Below are 23,505 nucleotides of genomic sequence, written 5' to 3' on the forward strand. Positions count from 1 at the left end.
GACGTCTACTTCTGGTACTGACGTGCAAATTCCAGCCTTTATCGTCGATGAACAGCAGTCGGCATGGGTGCATCAATCAGGCGCCTGCTGTGGGGGCCCATACGCAGCACCGTTCGTTGAACGGTCGTTGATGAGATACTCATGGTAGGACCTCCGTTCACACGGGGTCAGCTACTCACCAGTTGCACGTTGTTCGCCCATACACACGACCGCAGTTGTCTTTAACCCCCGTCATCTATGGTCCAACGTGCACCACAGCTGCCTCGGCGGCGGTTGTAGATGGCGCCATTTCACCACACACGGTATGCTGCGACCACGGCGACACCCAAGCAGTTTACAGATCTGGGCGTTTCGGAAATGCTCCCACCCTTGGTCCGAAACATACTGATCGTACACTTTTGGACGGCACATAAATTGCTCTGTTTCCGCGTTACGACACCGACTGCACTGTTTTCCGAGTCCTCCCGATACGTTTTATAAAATCTACACTACTATAGCGCACGACTAACTAAGGAAGTGCCAAGACGCGCGGCTGGCATTTGGCAGAAATCGGAAATTGATGACGTGACCTCCCTCACTCGCTACTTTTGAGTAGAGTGTTTGGGTTGTTTCCATGTTATAACGTGTGTGTTACGTATGACAGTATGTCGTTTTAAGACAACGACGCGTTGAACATTTATCACGTACACCTCAATATAGGTACGATTTGTTATAATTAAATATCAGTTAATCACGCATTGGCTGTTAAAGTCCTAAGGGGATATCAAGATGAACAGCTCAAAATGGTTCAAATGGCTCTGAGCACTATGGGACTTAACTTCTGAGGTCAACAGTCCCCTAGAACTTAGAACTACTTAAACCTAACTAACCTAAGGACATCACACACATCCATGCCCGAGGCAGAATTCAAACCTGCGACCGTAGCGGTCGCGCGGTTCCAGACTGTAGTGCCTAGAACCGCTCGGCTACTCCGGCTGGCGTGAACAGTAGTAATGTTCAAATTTGTATCCATTCGTGCAGTTATGTGGTTAGAAACATGCAGTTACTGAGCTGAAGGACGTAGGTTCAAATCCTGGTATACGGTAACATTTCTTTGTTTTGGGAAACAACTTGGATTTTCTTATTCATCTAACGAAAATATGTTGTGCAGTGTTCGACGTAATTTACGTAGAACAGCATGCTCTAGCAGTAATGAGTTTCTTTGATTTTGTGACTTCAACCTGATTAAAAAATGAAAGATAAAATTGCTGTGCGTGTAGCAATCAGCAATGACGTTTATACAGGGTGATTTAAAAAGAATACCACAACTTTAGGAATTTAAAACGCTGCAACGACAAAAGGCAGAGCTAAGCACCATCTGTCGGCGAATTAAGGGAGCTATAAAGTTTCATTTAGTTGTACATTTGTTCGCTTGAGGCGCTGTTGACTAGGCGTCAGCGTCAGTTGATGCTAAGATGGCGACCGCTCAACAGAAAGCTTTTTGTGTTATTGAGTACGGCAGAAGTGAATCGACGACAGATGTTCAGCGTGCATTTCGAACGAAGTATGGTGTTAAACCTCCTGATAGTTGGTGTATTAAACGTTGGTATAAACAGTTTACAGAGAATGGGTGTTTGTGCAAAGGGAAAAGTTCTGGACGGCCGAGAACGAGTGATGAAAATGTAGCACGCATCCAGCAAGCACTTGTTCACAGCCCAGGAAAATCGACTCGCATAGCTAGCAGAGAGCTGCAAATTCCACAATCAACTGTATGGAGAGTCCTACGAAAAAGGTTAGTTATGAAACCTGAACGTCAACTACCCGAGGCGATGGATCGGCCGCCAGGCAGCCTGTGACAGAGCACTTCATCACTGGCCTCCAAGAAGCCCTGATCTTAACCCCTGCGATTTTTTCTTATGGGGGTATGTTAAGGATATGGTGTTTCGGCCACCTCTCCCAGCCACCATTGATGATTTGAAACGAGAAATAACAGCAGCTATCCAAACTGTTACGCCTCATATGCTACAGAGAGTGTGGAACGAGTTGGAGTATCGGGTTGATATTGCTCGAGTGTCTGGAGGGGGCCATATTGAACATCTCTGAACTTGTTTTTGAGTGAAAAAAAACCTTTTTAAATACTCTTTGTAATGATGTATAACAGAAGGTTATATTATGTTTCTTTCATTAAATACACATTTTTAAATTTGTGGTATTCTTTTTGAATCACCCTGTATTGTTTCTTCACAAAAATGTGACTTTTTCCCCGAATATGTCGCGATTTCCGACGATATGCTAAGAACCTAAGAGTACAGCCTAAATTCCTGCGAGCAGGAGTCATATTTATAGTCTTGCTTGTCACCAGTGTTCAGCTGAGATCGAGTCCTTAACAACGCACTTGTAAATCTCGCTGTCAAGACAAAGATCGCACCACGCAGCGCGTGTGTTACGTCGTGTGACGAATTTACGATTTCAGACGAGCGCCAGTCACATGCTATGGTACTTCCCGCTTTTAGTAACTCTTGTACAACACATACTATGCTGAAGACACGGCACCCTATAGTTTTGCTGAAAACGTGCACCCAGTTTTGAGTGATGACTCGATAAATGCCAATGTTGTTGTTGTGGTCTTCACTCCAGAGACTGGTTTGATGCAGCTCTCCATGCTATTTTATCCTGTGCAAGCTTCTTCATTTCCCAGTACTTACTGCAACCTACATCCTTCTGAATCTGTTCAGTGTATTCATCTCTTGGTCTCGCTCTACGATTTTCACCCTGCACACTGCCCTCCAATACTAAATTGGTGACCCTTTCATGCCTCAGAATATGCCCTACCAACCGATCCCTTCTTCTAGTCAAGATGGGCCACAAATTTCTCTTCTCTCCAATTCTATTCAATACTTCCTCATTAGTTATGTGATCTACCCATCAGTAATGAGTTTCTTTGATTTCGTGACTTCATCCTGATTAAAAAACGCAAGATGAAATTGCTGTGAGTGTAGCAACCAGCAATGACGTTTTTACTGTTTCTTCACAAAAATTTGACCTTTTTCCCGAATATACCAAATAACTTTCAAATTTCTATGTGAAAAGTCCTATCTCACATCTCAACCGTTGGGAAAGATATTGCATTTTCTCTTAATGCATATTAGTATCCCTCTTATTGTTGAATTTTTGTGTCATTTAAATGTTGATTTTGTAAATGGGCGTAAATAACCATGATATTTTGCACCCTAACGCAAATCATCAACGAAAAGTTTTCACAATGATACCCTGGAGGTGAGGCAATCGCCTGGATTTATAGATGAACAGCGGAAGGCGAGTAAGTCTGCCAGTATGTTTGGATATGGAAGTTGTCCGTATGGGTAGGTGAAAGGTAATTCATTCACTCTTTACATAAGTTATCTATCGGCAGACAGCGTTTACGTAACTACGAGTACGTGTCTTAAATAAGATGTAGCAATTATGTTCTGTGCCCAAAAGTCGAATTATCAATAGCGATGTGGCAATCATTTCAGTTTCCGTCACGTGGCCTGTTCAAGTTGCTTAATCGTGAATCGATAAGATGGTGCTATGGGCATAATATAAATCACTTACTTCATAATGCTACACGTTAAGGTCAAGAAGAACGTAATTTTTGCATCCCGAACAACCTATTTCCAGTTTTCCGGCACGTCCTTCAGCTCTAATAACAGTTTAACATGCGGTGTTAATTATATTTCAGTGTTAAGTGTATACAAGCTGACCGTGAACGTTTGTAAAGTAAACAACTTTATACAACTGCAATAAACGTTCACAAATAGCTTCTATATAATATTTTTTGGTCACTGTATTATACAAAGAACAGTACATTATAAAATGAACGTCAGTTAGATTCTCTCGACATAATTAAGTAAAATAATAGTTTTTCGCAATTGAATTAACATAACCAGAGTGATTAATTTATTACAAATTACAACAAAAGCCATTGTGGTGATTAACATGCAAGGTGGAGAACAATCTGACAAAAAGGTGAGAGCAGGATAGGGGTCGTCGGGACGAGAAAAATTTTCCAGATAGTCACAGGTCGCAAATACATCGTTGTGGAGCTATGGCAAATCAACGACATGCTTGCTGCTAATAAGCGAACGTTTGTGAATGTGTATAGCTTATTTATAATCTTAACAAATTAATGACATTATGTTACTCTTAGCGCAGTTACCTTGCTCTTATGTTGTTGAGGGTCGCTTTCCCGCCCTATATACAGTTTCCAACAAAGCAGGCAAACCTATGAATTTCTTATGACGTAGAGTAGTGGTGGCAAAGCCCTAAATTTTCAGTTTTTCTAATATTGTGATCAATGGCGGGTAGGTTTTCCCCGAGACTTCAGATTGAAGTCATAGGCTGTGTTGTCACCTGTAAAAGATCTAAATTCCAGCTCTGATTATGAATTACAGAGAAATTTACAACTTAGCTAAAACAAATATTACGGGGTTTTAGCCTGCAGTGCGGGTCTTTGACCCGTTTCAGATGAACGTGAATGAAAATAGATGAGTGGATAACAAAAACACTTGAAATAACTCTTTATAACATTATTGTACTGTATCTCAGTTACCCAACATAATACTCATCTGTATTGTCTTGTAAATTTGGACATAATGCTTAAAAATACTTGCACAAAAATAATACTTCCTTCTCCACGTAAGGAGGTTTAGTTCGTCTGCTGTGGCTAAGCTATCTAGATGCTTAGTAAAGAGTGTACTTCGTTAGGTCCTCTGATTTCTCCTTGAAGTATCAGGCTCTTGTTTTTCTTTTCCTTCAGATACTCCTCCCCTATATAGCACGTCTGACTCTGAAGAATAAACACCTGACTGTTTGATCTGTTTTATTCTTTTTGTGACACTGATGTAACGAAATCTAGCTATATCATTTGGTTTCTGTAGTAAGCCCTTTTCTTTCTTTGGCACGTCTTTCCTTCTCAGCAACATGCTTTTCTTTCCCCATGCATTCTTTTTCTATTAGTTCTTTATTGGGTGTCGACGTTAGTCTTTATTTTAGTCAGAATTATGTTTTCAGGTGACATAACCTCACGCAGAGTGTGTTGTATGTCATCTTTTCCAGGGTTTGTCGCTGAAGAATTGTCGTCATACTGTTAGAATTGCGGGGATTTACCCCAAATCATCTGCGCGGATTTGAAACATTTCGTCTTTTTCTGACAAATGTGCCTTTGTTCATTTCGGTAACCATTTGGAACAATTATTTTCACAAGAGAATGAAACTTCAGTGCAGTAGTATAAACGAGAAATTCGTTGATCTTTTCAAACCTTAAATTACTCAATGTTTCAAGTAACACATCGGAAAAGTTACATGTAAGTGGTGAAAAACAGACTTACCTCATTTTCTCGTCTGTGGAGCGACTTATCGGGAAGAACTTTCATGGAAAAATAAGTTACAATAAGACAAACGTACCACCTGGTGGTCACCTCCTGAAGTCTAAGGGAAGCATGACAAGTGACTGTTTTCCAAGCCTGACGAACAATATCTGAGCCGAACCGAAACGGAGAAAAAGTGAGGGATGGGGGTGTGTGGGGTGGAAGTGTGGGGGAGCATTTCATGCGAAGGAATGAGAAAAATTTCTGACAAACTAAAACTCGAAATCATAGTAAAACAGTATAAACATACTGATATTATTAATGCCTCAGCAGTTAATTTTCAGATAAATATGTCTACGTCGATATTCACATTTTCTGTTGTTTTTTTAATGACTGGTAACACGATCAAAAAAATTGTGACTTCAAGGTACAACACCAGTGGAAGCTTCTGGAATCCACAGCTATGGAATTTTCAGAAGAATAGAGAATGGTGGTGTAAAACGAAATAGTTTCCAGATTTCCAGATTTCTCGACAAATGGCTCGTGATAGACTTGCTGCTAACCAGAGTGCATTACACGTTCTGGTTTTCTTGAAACTGACACTAAACTGTTACATTTTCCTATGTGTGGCGAAGGAAGTAGATAGACTGTGAGTTTGGTTCGCTAGAATAAATTCTTTCTTTTTTTTCAAGGAGAGGGGCCAACGGCATTCCACTGATGTCCGCTGGGTACTCCCTTGAAGACAAGTATGTTGGAGCATGCTTTGCGCAAATGTATATTAAATCAGTTTACGGACTTGAAAAAAAGCAGTAAATACACAACGGGTAGAAAGAATAAAGCCAAAAACAGAAATTAAAAAATTACCATAGTTAATAAGACCTCACTGTAAAGGCGGCTCAGTAGAGAGAGAGAGAGAGAGAGAGAGAGAGAGAGACAGAGAGATAAGCAAACAGAGATAAAAGTTATAACAAGAAATTCATTCTGTTTTTGTAATTTTTACTCGTAAGACTTTTGGATGCAGCTTTTCATACTAGCCTATCCTCTGTAAGTCTCTTCCCTTTACATAAGAACAACGTCCCGCTGAAAAGTAATTTTCTTTAATTTTTCTAAGTCGCTTTTATTTTCCTGAAGTATTCCATTCGTCAACGGCTTTGCATTTTTGCTTTAGGCGGTCTTGCTTTGCTACTTTGTACTTTCGGTCAGTTGTCATAAATTCTCACTACATGAATATTAATCAATGAGAACACTATTGGTAGGTGTTATGCCGGAGCCAAGGTAGTCCCTGAGGGCCGACAACCCATATTACACCACAGAGGACGAGGTTGTCTATGTCCAAGGCGTTCCAAAAGCACGATGGTAAACACCGGCTATTTACATACAAGATAATGGAAACAGACATTCCGAGCACTACTTCCTGCAGGGGGTGGGGGGGCTCGAGCCATGGCCTGTAGGAAGTATCACTACGCCAAAACCTGATTGGCTGGAGACAGCTATTTAGGGGCTAGAACCAGCCCCGACATTCAGTTCACTCTGGATGCCGACCTCGTGTACTTCGACCGCTGAAGATTACGTCTTCGTCTCTGAATTGGACTCTTACTAGTGTGTGTGTGTTACCACGAACCTTTGTGGAAAATTAGAAATGAACTTTTGTTTGACTCAATTAGGAAAGTTTAACTGGCATCGTTATTGTTACTTTTCGTTTGTTGTTCAGTCATCAACATTGTGAACTTACATCAATAAAAGTTGTGTTTGTGAAAAATTGCGAATTGTCAGTCGCAACAATAGGCACCTCAGAAGATCACGTCCGTGGTGCATACCATTGTTTGCACTGACATCATCACTTCACACTAGGGGATGCAGCATCTGCTGCAGTGCTGTCTACATGAAGGTACAGTGAGGTGACGAAAGTCATGGGGTACCTCCTTTTGCCCGACGTAGTACAGCGTGTTGACGTGACACGAACGCAACAAATCTTTGGACGTCATCTGCAGAAACATAGAGCAGACAATAGAAGATCCATCCCCTTCACAAAAAGGTAGATGTTACTGTTCTGAACAACTACCGTGGAATATCTCATGTCGTGGTAACATACACGATCCTCTCTAAGGCTTATTCACAAGGCCAGAAGATCAACTGGACAGTCAACTGGGAGAATATCAGGGAGGCTTCAGGAAGACCTGATCCTGTGCTGAACAGATCTGCAACCTTTTAAACGGTACTGGCATACTCTGAGATGAGAAAACGCAAATTAGTTGTCACCTTCGTTGATGTAAAGAAGGCCTACGACTATGTTGATAGAAACGCTTAACAAAATACTCCAGGAACTAGGACTAGACAACAAAGCCTGCAGACTCATTCCAGAAACCTTGACAAACACCCATTCGAAGGTCAAATTTAGAGGTGAGATCTCAGAAAGCTTCGAGATAAAAACTGTAGAGACGCAAGGGGATGGACTCTCCCCTCTTCTCTTCAGCGGTATACTCGAAAAGGTTCTGAGAGAATGGCGCAAAGAACTGACTAATTTGGGTGTCCAGAGTGGTTTCTACCGGGGCTGCAAGAACGGAGGACTGATTGTAGATTGCCTGGCTTTTGCAAACGACGTGACACTGATTGATGATTCTCTTGAAATGGCAACATTTCAGGCAAACTGCCTCAGAAAACAGGCAGACAAAGTGGGTCTTCAAGTGTCGCTGGCCAAAACAAAGTTATACACCAACATCAAAGAAGCTAACAAAGAGATGTTACTAGGCCAGGGACAGATTAAAAGGACTAAGACGTTTAAGTATCTCGGTGAATGGATTGAACCCAACTTATCAGAAAAAACGTCGTTATTCATGAGAATCAACAAGTTGGAACTAGCCTATCGACTGACTATGAACACCTGAAACTTAAGCACTACACATCAGTCATACGACCAGAAGCCCTGTATGCCATGGAATGTCTTTCTATGAACCGGAGAGGTCTGAATGAGAAATTAGAAGTCAGAGAGAGGAGAGTCCTCAGGAAGATCCTAGTACCGGTAGAAGAAGCTGGGGAATTCAGAAGGCGGCATAACTCGGAGCTCTACGAACATATCGAGAGGCTCTCCGACTGTGCAAGAAAAACAAGGATAGCTTTCTATAGCCGTGCCGCAAGATTGCCTCCAAACAGATTGACCAACCGTCTGTTCACCTTCTGGCAAAACAAGAAGGTTCGCATCACTTGGCTGACAGAAACCGAGGAGGACATCAAAGAACTGGGTATAATTGACCTCCAGAACAGACAGTCTGTGAGACACACCCTGAAGGAAGTCCGAGGATTTGAGGAGAAGCCCCGAAGAAAAGGTACCACCTGGACAGAAACAAAGGAAGGAGTTACACCGACACAGGATGCGACAGTATTGGGCAAAGATCAAAGCCCAACAGTTGAACAAGCACGGTCCAAAGTAGGCGCATTCGAAACAAGAAGAAGAAGAAGAAGAAAAAGTGAAAGTGTTGCCAGTGTAGGATTTTGTGCACCAACTGACCTCTCAGTTAAGTCCCATAGATGTTCGATGGCATTCAAATTGGGCGATCTGGGTATCCACATCACTCACTCGAATTGTCCAGAATCTTCATCAAACCAGTCGCGAACAACTGTGAACTAGTTACGTCGTGCACTGTCATCCATAAAAATGCCATCGTTGTTTGGGAACATGAAGTCCATGAATGGCTGTAAATGGTCTTCAAATAGTCGAACAACACCATTTCCAGTCAATGATCGGTTCAGTGGGACCAGAGGACCCAGTCCATTCCATGTCAACACAGCCCACACCATTATGGAGCCACCACCAGCTTGCATTGCGACTTGTTGACAACGTGGGTCCATGGCTTCGTGGGGTCTCCACCACACTCGAAACCTACCATTAGCTCTTACCAACTGAAATTGAGACTTGTCTGAACAAGCCACGGTTTTCCAGGGTCCAACCGATATGGCCATGAGGCAAGGAGAGGCAGTGCAGGCGATGTTGTGCTTTTAGGAAAGGCACTCACGTCGGTCGTCTGCTGGCATGGCCCGTTAACGCCAAACGGATGCGTTCGTCGTACGTCCCACATTGATTTCTGCGATTATTTCACGCAGTATTGCTTGTTTGTTAGGGTTTGCGAGTATCCTCAAAAGCCGCCACTCCTGGTCGTTAAGTGAAGGCTATCAGCTGCTGCGTTGTCCATGGTGAGGGGTAATGTCTCAAATCTGGTAGTTTCGGCACACTCTTGATACTGTGGATCTCGGAATATTCAATTCCCTAACGATTTCCGAAATGGAATGTCTCATGTGTCTATCTCTAACTACATTTTTTTTCCAGTTATTTGCTGGGTGTGTTCCAATTTCTGTCTTCAAGCTTTTACCCTCTACCGCTCCCCCTAGTATTATGGAAATTATTCCCTGGTGTATTAACGGGTATCTCATCATCATCTCCTTCTTGTCAGCGTTTTCAATACGTTCCTTCCTCACCGATTCTGCGGAGAACCTCTTCAACATTCTCCTGTAGGACCACATCTCAAATACTTCCAGTCTCTTCTATTTCGGTTTCCTCGCAGTTCATGTCTCACAACCATATAATGTTGTGCTCCAAACGTACAACTTCAGGAATTTCTTTCTCAAATTAAGACCTATGTTTGATACTAGCAGACGTCTCTTGGGTAGCAGTGTCCTTTTGGCCAGTGCTAGTCTGCTTTTACGTCCTCCTTGCTCCATCCGACATTGATTGTTTTCTGCCCAGGTGGCAGAATTCCTTAACTTCATCTACTTCGTGATCTCCAATTCTGATGTTTGATTTCTCGCTGCTCTGATTTGTGCTACTTCTTATTACTTTCTCTTTCTTCGATTTACTCTAAGTCCATTTTCTGTACTCATTGGACAGTTCATTCCATTCAGTACATCCTGTAATTATACTTCACTTTCACTCAGGACAACAATGTCATCAGCGAATCTTATCGCTGATATCTTTTCACCCTGAATTTTAATTCCACTCTTGTACCTTTCTTTTATTTCCGTCGTTGCTTCTTCGATGCATAGACTGAACAGCAGGGCCGAAAGACTACATCCCTGTCTTACACTTTTTTTCATCCTAGGACTTCGTTCTTCGTCCTCCAGTCTTGTTTTTCCGTCTTGGCTCTTGTTCGTATTTACCTATAACCTACCCTTATTGTTCTCGTAATTCGGATGTTGCACTATTTTATATCGTCGAATCTTTTTCCAGGTCTAAAAATCCAATGGACGTGTCTTGATTTTTCTTCAGTCTTGCTTCTGTTATCATCCGCAACGTCAGACTTGCCTCTCTGGTACCTTTATCTTCCCTAAAGACAAACCGATTTTCATCTAACAGACTCTTAATTTTTCTTTTCGTTCTTCTGTATGTTATTCTTATAAGTAACATGAGCTGTTAAGCTGCTTGTCCGATAATTTTCGCACTTGTCCTCTCTTAATATCTTCAGGATTTTATGAATCATATTGTTCCGAAACTCAGATGGTATATCGCCGGACTCATACATTCTACACAGCTATGATTTCAGAAATTACGATGGAATGTAGTCTACCCCTTCTCCTTCATTCGATATTAAGTCTTCCAAAGCTCTTTTAAGTTCTTATTTTAACAGTGGATTCCTTATCTGTTCTAAAGGGTGATCAAAAAGTCAGTATAAATTGGAAAACTGAATAAATCACGGAATAATGTAGATAGAGAGGTACAAATTGACACAGATGCTTGGAATGACATGGGGTTTTATTAGAACAAAAAAAAAAAAAAAATACAAAAGTTCACAAAATGTCCGACAGATGGCGCTTCATCTGATCAGAATAGCAATAATTAGCATAACAAAGTAAGACAAAGCAAAGATGATGTTCTTTACAGGAAATGCTCAATATGTCCACCACCATTCCTCAACAATAGCTGTAGTCGAGGAATAATGTTGTGAACAGCACTGTAAAGGATGTCCGGAGTTATGGTGAGGCATTAGAGTCGGATGTTGTCTTTCAGCATCCCTAGAGATGTCGGTCGATCACGATACACTTGCGACTTCAGGTAACCCCAAAGTCAATAATCGCACGGACTGAGGTCTGGGGACCTGGGAAGCCAGGCATGACGGAAGTGGCGGCTGAGCACACGATCATCACCAAACGACGTGCGCAAGAGATCTTTCACGCATCTAGCAATTGTTTTTGGTTCTAATAAAACCCCATGTCATTCCGAGCATGTGTGTCAATTTTTACCTCTCTATCTACATTATTCAGTGGTTTATTAAGTTTTCAAATTTATACTGACTTTTTGATCACCCGGTATACCGACTCCTGCTTTTTCATCTATCACGTCATCGGACAAGTCTCCCCCCTTATAGAGGTCTTCAGCGTACTCTTTTCATCCCTCCACTCTCTTCTCTGCTTTTAACAGTAGAATTCCCATCGCACTCTTAATGTTAACACCCTTGCTTTTAATTTCACCGAAGGTTTTCTCACTTTTCTATGTGCTGATCAATTCTTCCACAATCATTTGTTGTTCGATTTCATCACATTTTCCATGCAGCCATTTCGCCTTGCTTTCCCTGAATTTTCTATTTATTTCATTCCTAAGTGACTTGAATTTCTCTATTCTTTGAATTTTCCTACAACTTTTTGTACTTCCTTCTTTCGCCTATCAACTAAAGTGTTTCCTCTGTTATCCATGGTTCCTTCGTAATTAAATCCTTTGTACTCGTATCTATGGCATTCTTTCCAACTTTTGTGATTGCTCGTTTGATTGACTTCCAGTGTTCTTCAGCTGAACTGTCTAATGAGCTCTTCCTAATCAAATTACCCTTAGCCTCAGAAAACTTCAAGCCTATCTCTTCATTCGTTAGCTCTCCGTATCCGACTTCCTTGCGCACTGATTCTTTCTGACTAATCTCTTAAACTTCAGCCTACTCTTCATAATTACTAAATTGTGATCTGAGTCTATATCTCCTCATGGGTACGTCTTACAATTCAGTAACTCATTTCGGAATCTGTTCCTGACCATAATGTAATGTAACTAAAATATTTCTGTATGTCCCGGCCTTCCCCAAATATCTATCCTTCTCTTGTGATACTTGAACAGAGTGTTCGGTGTTACTAATTGATATTTATTGCAGAACTTAATTACTCTTTCTCTTCTCTCGTTCCCCCTAACAAGCCCTTTTCTCCTGTAACCCTTTCTTCTACTCCCTCACCTACAACCGCAATCTAGTCCACCATGACTATTACGTTTCCATCTTCCTTTACATACTAAGTTACCCGTTGAACATCTCATATACTTTCTCTGCCTCTTCATCTTCTGCCTGCGATGTCGGGATGTATATTTGAAGTATTGCTGTCGGTGTTGGTTTGCTATCGGTTCTGATGAGAACAACCCTACCACTGAACTGTTCACAGTAACTCACTCTCTGCCCTACCTCCCTATTCATAACGCATTCTATTCCTGTTATAGAATTTCCTGCTGCTGTTGGTATTACCCTCTACTCATCTGACCAGAAATCCTAGTATCTCATTCTATTTCACTTCACTGATCCCCAATACATCTAGATTGAGCCTTAGCATTTCCCCTTTCAGATTTTCTAACTTCCCCATCACATTCAAACTTACGACATCCTACACGCAGACACGTAGAACATTATCCTGTCGTTGATTATTCAATCTTTTTCTCATGGTAAAAGTCCCCTATTGGAGATCCGAATGGGGGGGCCATTCCTGAATCTCATGCTAATGGAGAGATTATCATAACATTTTTCTTTGGGTTGGTTCCTTGGAAAAGGCACGGTCGAATTCCTTCCCCGTCCTTCTCTAATCCGGTGATGCCGATGAGCTGGCTGTTTGGTGCCCTCCCCCGAATCAACCAACCAATTAAAAGCCACATGCCCTGTGGATACACATTATGTGTCTTTAATGCAGTGGTTTCTTTGCCTGCTGCATGCTCATGTCGTTGACCGTTGCTGATTCTTCCACCTTTAAAGGCAGTTTACCTCCTCAAGGGGAAGAGTGTGGCCAGTACCTATGTCGGCTGTTTCGCCCTAGGCCGGAAGTCATCGGCCGCCATTGTTGGTGATTGTTATTCAAAATTTAAGCAGTGGCGAGATTCTAACTCGGGACCGCGGACGTTTTGGTTACTGGTCAAAGTCATTACTCAGAGATTCAGAAAAAATTGCTGCTTTTGGTGAGATTTTTAAAATTTTTTCTCTTTATTTTATTTTCCATTTAACCGGACTTACACAAAAAAAAAGAAAAAGAAAAAAGTGAAACTTATTTCCCCAAGTGGACTCGAATCCAAGAATATTTTTTTAAAGTGTGAAACTAATTACAGTTTTTCAATGCTGTGAAACAAGGAAACCATCTGTCGTTTTTTGATTATTTTTTTCTTTTTATAGAATCAGTTAGCCACAGGCTAGAGGAGACAAAGTGGACAGGGAACAAACCCCGAAATGTGTGTGAATTTCTAAGGGACCAAACTGCTTAGGTCATCGGTCTCTAGACTTACACACTACTTAAACTAACTTTAACTTGTGCTACGAACAACACTCACACCCATGCCCGAAGGACGACTCGAACCTCCGGCGGGAGGGGCCGCGCAGTCAGTGACAGGACGCCTCAAACCACGAGGCCACTCCGCGCGTCAACAAACCCCGAAGCCTGGCCACAATTCTTCCCCCCATCCATGTCTGAGCTGCACCCTCACATGGGTAACTGTTTTTCCTCATATATACATTGGGTAAAGAAATTAAAACTAATCATACTGCTCTTTGACGGTTTTCAACAGATTATATCAGTTTCATGATGTTATTTGATATGGGGTAATGAAAATATTCGTACTGACTCTATAATCTCCACTAATTGATGAAGTTGTTTTTCTCTCCCTCATTTCTGTACTGTAACCCCAAATATAACGTTATCTCTCATGTTGTGTACCCCCGCCCCCCTGGCCGGCCGGAGTGGCCGAGCGGTTTTAGGCGCTACAGTCTGGATCCGCGCGACCGCTACGGTCTCAGGTTCGAATCCTGCTTCGGGCATGGATGTGTGTGATGTCCTTAGGTTGGTTAGGTTTAAGTAGTTCTAAGTTCTAGGGGACTGATGACCACAACAGTTAAGTCCCATAGTGCTGAGAGCCATTTGAACCAACCTTCCCCCCTTCCCTTTTTACAGAGGTTAGTCATCACCCGAGATTTAACAGGTTTTGTAACATTTTTCGTTTAGTCTACATTACGATGTCTTTTGCACTTTTAATATTGATGATATTAGTCTCATGACTTTGGTTTAACGGTTTATTTATTATTAGTGCTTTCTAACACGGGAATTGGGAATTTGGTTACACGTCTGATGTGGATGCACCTTTTTTATGATGAGTGCGTCCCCCCCCCCCCTTGTATAGTTCACCCACTGTTAAGCATTCATTCACATAAGGTGTTGCTGTACCAAGACTACTGTCGATGACTAATGTGATAGTTTTGTTTCTTGTAAGATTCATCTATTTGAAGCACATGGGTTTGGTTTCCCAAGGGTGATTGTAGACTAATGTAAACAGATTGGAAGTTTCAAATTTCTGATCATTTGGTCCACTGATAATTGAAACGGCGTTCTGCTTTACATTTGTGTTTGCCTGTATGTTAGAACGCATTCTCAATACCGACGTTTTAGAGATTCCCGATTCTCGCGCAGTTTGTTTTGCTACTGATGTGCGGATTAGCCACGACAGCAGCTAAAACACCTACATGGGCATCATCATTTGTTGCAGGTCGTGGTTGACATTTCACATGTGGCTGAACACTTCCTGTTTTCTTAAATAACGTAACTATCCGCCAAACGGTCCGGACACTTGGATGATGTCCAGGATACCGAGCAGCGTACATGGCACACTCCCGTTGGGCATTTTGATCACAATAGCCATACATCAACACGATATCGACCTTTTCCGCAATTGGTAAACGGTCCATTATAAAACGGGTAATGTATCACGAAGCAAATACCGTCCGCACTGGCGGAATGTTACGTGATACCACGTACTTATACGTTTGTGCCTATTACAGCGCCATCTATCACAAAGCGAAAAAATTCGTCCAACTAAAACATTCATATTTCTTTACGTACTACACGAATATGTAATAAAAATGCGGTTTCCTATTTCAAAAAACGCAGTTGATATCCGTTTGACATATGGCAGCGCCATCTAGCGCGCCAACCATAGCGCCATGTGGTTTCCCCCTCCAGGCTAGACAAGTTTCGTTCTTTGTAGTTTTTTCGTTTGATGCTTATTTCGTGAGATATTTGGCCCGGTCACGATCAATGGACCACCCTGTATATTTTGTTCCCTGGTTTATATTAATATAGTGTGCAACTATCTCTCATATTATTCCTTAATTTATCAGTAACTTTGATATTGCTCGCTGTACAGCTTCGTATTGTTATATGTTACCACAAATTACTACCGTATGTAAAAATTGTTCCCCCCTTCTGCTATGTATTTCGTAGTGTCCTGTGTCCGTACACAGGAGCCTGAAAATGGCTTAATACACTCCTGGAAATTGAAATAAGAACACCGTGAATTCATTGTCCCAGGAAGGGGAAACTTTATTGACACATTCCTGGGGTCAGATACATCACATGATCACACTGACAGAACCACAGGCACATAGACACAGGCAACAGAGCATGCACAATGTCGGCACTAGTACAGTGTATATCCACCTTTCGCAGCAATGCAGGCTGCTATTCTCCCATGGAGACGATCGTAGAGATGCTGGATGTAGTCCTGTGGAACGGCTTGCCATGCCATTTCCACCTGGCGCCTCAGTTGGACCAGCGTTCGTGCTGGACGTGCAGACCGCGTGAGACGACGCTTCATCCAGTCCCAAACATGCTCAATGGGGGACAGATCCGGAGATCTTGCTGGCCAGGGTAGTTGACTTACACCTTCTAGAGCACGTTGGGTGGCACGGGATACATGCGGACGTGCATTGTCCTGTTGGAACAGCAAGTTCCCTTGCCGGTCTAGGAATGGTAGAACGATGGGTTCGATGACGGTTTGGATGTACCGTGCACTATTCAGTGTCCCCTCGACGATCACCAGTGGTGTATGGCCAGTGTAGGAGATCGCTCCCCACACCATGATGCTGGGTGTTGGAACTGTGTGCCTCGGTCGTATGCAGTCCTGATTGTGGCGCTCACCTGCACAGCGCCAAACACGCATACGACCATCATTGGCACCAAGGCAGAAGCGACTCTCATCGCTGAAGACGACACGTCTCCATTCGTCCCTCCATTCACGCCTTTCGCGACTCCACTGGAGGCGGGCTGCACGATGTTGGGGCGTGAGCGGAAGACGGCCTAACGGTGTGCGGGACCGTAGCCCAGCTTCATGGAGACGGTTGCGAATGGTCCTCGCCGATACCCCAGGAGCAACAGTGTCCCTAATTTGCTGGGAAGTGGCGGTGCGGTCCCCTACGGCACTGCGTAGGATCCTACGGTCTTGGCGTGCATCCGTGCGTCGCTGCGGTCCGGTCCCAGGTCGACGGGCACGTGCACCTTCCGCCGACCACTGGCGACAACATCGATGTACTGTGGAGACCTCACGCCCCACGTGTTGAGCAATTCGGCGGTACGTCCACCCGGCCTCCCGCATGCCCACTATACGCCCTCGCTCAAAGTCCGTCAACTGCACATTCGGTTCATGTCCACGCTGTCGCGGCATGCTACCAGTGTTAAAGACTGCGATGGAGCTCCGTATGCCACGGCAAACTGGCTGACACTGACGGCGGCGGTGCACAAATGCTGCGCAGCTAGCGCCATTCGACGGCCAACACCGCGGTTCCTGGTGTGTCCGCTGTGCCGTGCGTGTGATCATTGCTTGTACAGCCCTCTCGCAGTGCCCGGAGCAAGTATGGTGGGTCTGACACACCGGTGTCAATGTGTTCTTTTTTCCATTTCCAGGAGTGTATATCGCCGAAACTGGTAGCCCGATAAAATAACGATTTGGAAATTAAAACCGTTTGGAACCCTGAAAACCCCGCAAGGTAATAAAGCATGACCAGCAGACGGAGTCCAAGGAATAGGCATGTCATGTTTTGTCCCGACTCCGGCAGGCGCGTGACACGATGGGCACATGCCAACTTAGTGGGGGCGTGGTAAAAACGCTGTTAAGACAATTTGCAAAATACGCGCGAATATGGAATAGCGAGCAACCTCCGTATGTCCAGTCTGCAAGTACTGCCCAAAATCGAGATCTTTAAGAAATTACAATGAAGCCTTATACTAACAGTTAACAAACACTTACTGTTAATATAACTACAACTTTATAACCTTCATTTTAGCAGCTGAAGATAACAAACACGTATAACGCACCAGTCAATGTGGCTGGCCGGAGTGGCCTAGCGGTTCTAGGCGCTACAGTCTGGAACTACTCGACCGCTATGGTGGCAGGTTCGAATCCTGCCTCGGGCATGGATGTGTGTGATGTCCTTAGGTTAGTTAGGTTTAAGTAGTTCTAAGTTCTAGGGGACTGTTGACCTCAGAAGTTAAGTCCTATAGTGTTCAGAGCCATTTGAACCAAGCAGTCAATGTGAAAGTTCTGAATCACCTATACAAGCGAACCGGTCATGTCACGTGCTAGATTTACTCACGGGCACTACTCTCTTTACGTCACAAACAAGATGGCTTTCAGTACCGAGGCCAGTATCTCTAGTCCGCCATCGGTTTGTGCAGGACGTGGTCGTTGTGTCGACACAACAGGCTGGAGGAGCAGTTTGTATCTTTCCCGGTTGGACAGACGGCGATCCTACTGGAGGAGGAGTGAAGGGCATCTGACTGTCAAGAGGAAGACTACCCATGTGTTTTTGCAGCCGTCGTTTGCGCACTGGTGGCTTTATGATTGATACAGTGCTTCGTGTGGTTCACATAGCTCTGAGCACTATGGGACTCGACTTCTGAGGTCATTAGTCCCCTAGAACTTAGAACTAGTTAAACCTAAGTAACCTAAGGACATCACAAACATCCATTCCCGAGGCAGGATTCGAACCTGCGACCGTAGCGGTCTTGCGGTTCTAGACTGCGGCGCCTTTAACCGCACGGCCACTTCGGCCGGCTTCGTGTGGTATACGAGTGGTGTATTCGGTGTATGTGCGAGCGACAACATTCTGCACTGACGTCCGTGGTGCCGGAGTGACAAGTTGTGGTTGTTTATTGATGGCACACTGGAATGTGCGTGTGTAAACTGTGTGCAAGACAGTTCTACTTGTTGGCTACGCGTTGTGAGTGTGATTAAATGCGCTAATCCTAAAGTGTTTGTTCAAACTATGCTGTGAGAGTGATTCCTGAGAATTCATATTTTTACTTAATCTATGTAAACAATCGATTGGTTTTATTATTGTGTAAGAATCTAGTAACATATATACGTAGGCAAATTGATGGAGGATTGCATGCGGCTTGTTTACGTAGCTAACAGATGACAGTAATAATAGTAGATGAATGCTTAACTGTGTGGCACTTGTTAAGTCTAAATGTTGTTTTGCGATCTTGTGTTTCCCAAGCATTGTAAATTGTTAATGTTGTTGTCCAGTTATGCACATTACAGTCAAATGCTGGATTTTAATTTTTTTTATTTAATGGAAGGCAGTTTTGTATTGATTTTGTGGAGCCCTGCTTAAGGATATTTATGGGCTACTGGAATATCTTGTTTAACTGAAAGTGTATCTCTACTATGTTATCAGAAGTATTTTGATGTTTAATAAAAGAACTATTAAACTGAGTCTCACGTCTGCATACCCCTAGCCCAACCCCATTCTACCTAAATCCTAAGCTATAAGAGAGAGAAAAAGGAGGAAATACATTTTCAATTTCACTTGTGATGTTATTGTAAACAAATGTGTTGCATCCCATGAAACTGCATGTGCTGAGACAGGCTGCACTTAGTTATTACGCAGAATTGCACTCTTTTGATTTTGGATGAGCCGTAAATAAATTCTCCAAACTGAGACCACCCCCTTCCACTTTGATCAAATCTCTCTGCTACCTCCAGGATAATCGGTACTCACCTGTACTACTCATTTCCAGCTGATGTTCCTGTCGCACTTGTCGTAGAGATGTATTTTCGGTCAAGAAGTAGACAATGGTTTAATCATAAAAATGCCTAAGCTGCGAATCAAAATAACTGAACTAGTCTTGTTAACTCATGTATACGATCAACTATCGTCGACTGTTAAGAACTGATGACCTTCAGTTGCTTGACATTGCCCCACTAGTTGCACACAAAATACAAAGGCTACTCTTACGTACGTAAAAGTTTCGTTGCTACTATAGCAGACTGTGTGCAGTAACACTTCCCATCCATTGTAAGGCATTACTTTCGACAGTGGCGAACGTTTCAATTACACACTGAGTTGGCAAGTCATGGGACACCTCCTACTGTCTTTGTCGGACGTCCTTTTCCTTGCGTAGTGCACCAATTCGATTGGCATGATCTCAAATACCGAGCCATGCTGCCTTTATAAACGTCCATAATTCCGAAAGTGTCGGTGGTGCAAGATTTTGTGCACGAACTGACCTCTAGACTATGTCCCATAATTTTTCAATGGAATTCATGTTGGACGGTTCGGGTGGCCAAATCATTCGCTCGAATTATCCAGAATGTTCTTCAAACCAATCACGAACAATTGCGGCCCAGTGATCTGGTGCATTGTTATCCATAAAAAATTCCGTTGTTGGTTGGGAACACGAAGTCCATGAGGTTTTTCTTGATGCAATAATTTACCAACAGCCGTATGTATTGCAGAAATTTATTTTATGAAGTTCTTATGTGCTACCAGTTTCGGCATTACATCTTCAGGCCCCACGCGTCATAGTCGTAAAATCGCTATACACGGAAGGAGCCATATAACTGGATCCGTGAATCAAATCGTCTTGCAACAGCTCTTGGTGGTCAGGCGACACAGAATGGCTGCAAATGGTCTCCAAGTAGTCGAACACAATCAGTCTTCTGCGGTCCGACCGATATGGTCACGAGTTCAGGAAAGATCTGCAGGAGGTGTTGTGCTGCTGGGAAAGGCACTCACGTCGGTCGTCTGTTGCCATGGCCTGTTAGCGACAAAATTCGCCGCACTGTCCGAAATGATATGTTTTTCGTACGTCCCAAATTGATTTCTGCGATTATTTCACGCAGTACTGCTTGTTTGTTAGCACTGGCAATACTTCCCAAAAGCCACTCCTCTCGGTCGTTAAGTGAAGATCATCGGACACTGCGTTGCCCGTAGTGAGAAGTAATATCTTAAATTTTGCTTTCTCACCACGCTCCTGACACTGTCGATTTTTGAATTTTGAATTCTGTGACGATTTAGGAAATGGAATTTCCCATGCATCTAGCTCCAACTACCATTCTGCGTTCAAACTCTGTTAGTTACTGTCGTGCGGCCATAATGAAGTCTGAAATCTTTTCACATGAATCTCTTGAGTATAAACGATAGCTCTGCCAATGCACTGCACTTTTATACCTTGTGTATATGACGCCATCACCATCTGTATATTTGCATATCGCTATCCCATGACTTTTGTCATTTCACTGTACATCATGCAGCATGATGACGTCTAATGTAAATCAACGTCAGGAGTGCAGAGTTATATGTGTTCCATCATGGAAAATAATTCAACCATTTCGTTTTGTTCACTTGTCACTATACACCTGCGAAAACAAAAAAAATATTATACCTTATCTGTATAAGTGGTGGTGGTGGTTAGTGTTTAACGTCCCGTCGACAACGAGGTCATTGGAGACAGAGCGCAAGCTCGGGTTAGGGAAGGATTGGGAAGGAAATCGGCCGTGCCCTTCCAAAGGAACCATCCCGGCATTTGCCTGAAACGATTTAGGGAAATCACGGAAAACGTAAATCAGGATGGCCAGAGACGGGATTGAACCGTCGTCCTCCCGAATGCGAGTCCAGTGTGCTAACCACTGCGCCACCTCGCTCGGTATCTGTATAAGTTAACATACTCTGCGAGTGCGGACAGTCTTACGTCGGACAAACAGTGCGCACTGTATAACAGCACGAGAAGCAGCAGGGGAAGTTTCGTCAGCTCCGTTACCATGAACAATCTGCTTCAGCTGGGCATGTTCCAGAAAAGGATCACCGGGTCAACTATGAGCACGCCTCTATCGTAGCTCTCACTAATGACTTCTTGGACAGCGTAATTAAAGAAGCCATTGAAATAAAAATCATACAGAATATTCTTCACAAAGATGGCGGCTTACAGCTCGGTGTGGCATGCGATCTAGAGATCGAGAGGTTGAAGTGGGCGCATACAACAGCAAGATAACGTGTGCTCATATATGGCAGTACTGCGGGTACTAGTGACGTCACAGCCGGCATGTAGAGTGTATAAGGGCAAAACAGCAACGCATTAGCCATTTTGCTTCTTGAAGTGTCGTGCCATTTTAACCGACCGAACATTTCACTGAATGGTCTTGTGTCGAAACTACTCATGTTAAAGTAACTAACTGTTAAAGCGGCAAATTATACTCGAAGTGATTTTATGATAAATATAAATAAAGAAAGAGGGCCATGTAGTGAACAACCGCAGCAGCTGAACGATCATGAAATCTATACCTGCCATAAAAGCGTTAAGACCAATGGCAAAGTGTAAATTCGATCATGATGCCAGGATGACATGAACCAATGAAAATCCAGTCAAATGTAAATGAACCAACGCTGGGGTAAAGGAAGAATAATCAAGGAGGTTAAATGGAAGTACACTCGTACGAAAAACTTAAGGACCAAAATAACTTTCGCATCATCTTTCACTGGCAAGTAACGTAGCTCGATGATATTTGGACAAATATAGGAAGAACTAATACAGTATAGTAATCACACTGAAGGAACCGCGATTGATGATGTGCCCTGGAGATGACAAAAGACGGGATATGGTTCTTAATAAAGTGTGTGATACCACGGACGGCATTGCATGCTCTGCAACGTGCTCCCATGCTGGTCACAAGTTTGGTGAGATCTTTTGGTAGGGCGTTGCATTCCGCCACGAGCACTATTGACAACTGAACGATAGTAGTTGGTGGATTTGGACTTCTGCAATACGTCTCCCCAAAGGAAATTCCATGAGACAGCGCGAGTTGTGACGTCCCTTGGACATTACAAGGGCTCCTCCACCCGTGGTACTCGATCCGGTAGCGCATTGTGAAACTTGAAGGCATCCCTTAGCAGATGCATATCGGAAAGTAGTACAGTATCACAGTAACGTGTTGAAAGATTTGGAGGTCATAATTCCCATGAAACATTATGCCCCACACCGTAACACCTGGACCACCAAAGAGATCATTTCACCAATATACCTGGCCGCATCAAGTGTTCCCACTTGTCCCTTTATGAAATTACGTCCAGAATCACTGCTCCTCGTTGGTGCAAAAATGGTTCAAATGGCTATGGGACTTAACATCTGAGGCCATCAGTTCCCTAGATCTTAGAACTACTTAAATCTAACTAACCTAAGGACATCACACACATCCATGCCCGAGGCAGGATTCGAACATGCGACCGTAGCAGTCGCGCGGTTCCGGACTGAAGCGCCCAGAACCGCTCGGCCACTGCGGCCGGCTCGTTGATGCAGTCCCTATGCACTTGGTACCATCGGAGATTATTGTGCACGGTACAGTCACAGGTCAAGATTATTATGACGTTGCACTCCTTTCATATGTGCATCTTTTCAGGGGTGCGTTCGGCCCTGACGTCATTATGGCTGACAATGCGCGACCACATCGAACAGCGCAGGTGGGGGAGCTGTTGGAACGAGAGGATATTCGGCAAACGAGCTGGCCTGCCCATCTAGTTCTTGTGGCGTGCACTGGGGAGGCGTATAGCAGGACGTTCACATGCACTAACCACCATATACCTGTTGTGAACCGCGCCAGTGGAGGAATGGAACGCCCTGCCAGAAGAACTCCTTACCAACCTTGTTACCAACATGGAAGCACCTTGAAGAGCATGCATTGCCTTCAGTGGTGATCACACACCCCATTAAGAACCGTGTTACGCCTGTTGTAATGTCCAGGCGATCATCACAAATCGCGGTAGTATAGAGTCCATAAATAAAAGTATGCAATATACGCCTCCAAAGATGTTACTAAAGTGGGTTATAGACACATAAAATTGAACCCAAATGATTCAATCGA

This window comes from Schistocerca cancellata, chromosome 2, assembly GCF_023864275.1.
Source record: "Schistocerca cancellata isolate TAMUIC-IGC-003103 chromosome 2, iqSchCanc2.1, whole genome shotgun sequence".
Classification (NCBI taxonomy): Eukaryota; Metazoa; Arthropoda; class Insecta; order Orthoptera; family Acrididae; genus Schistocerca; species Schistocerca cancellata.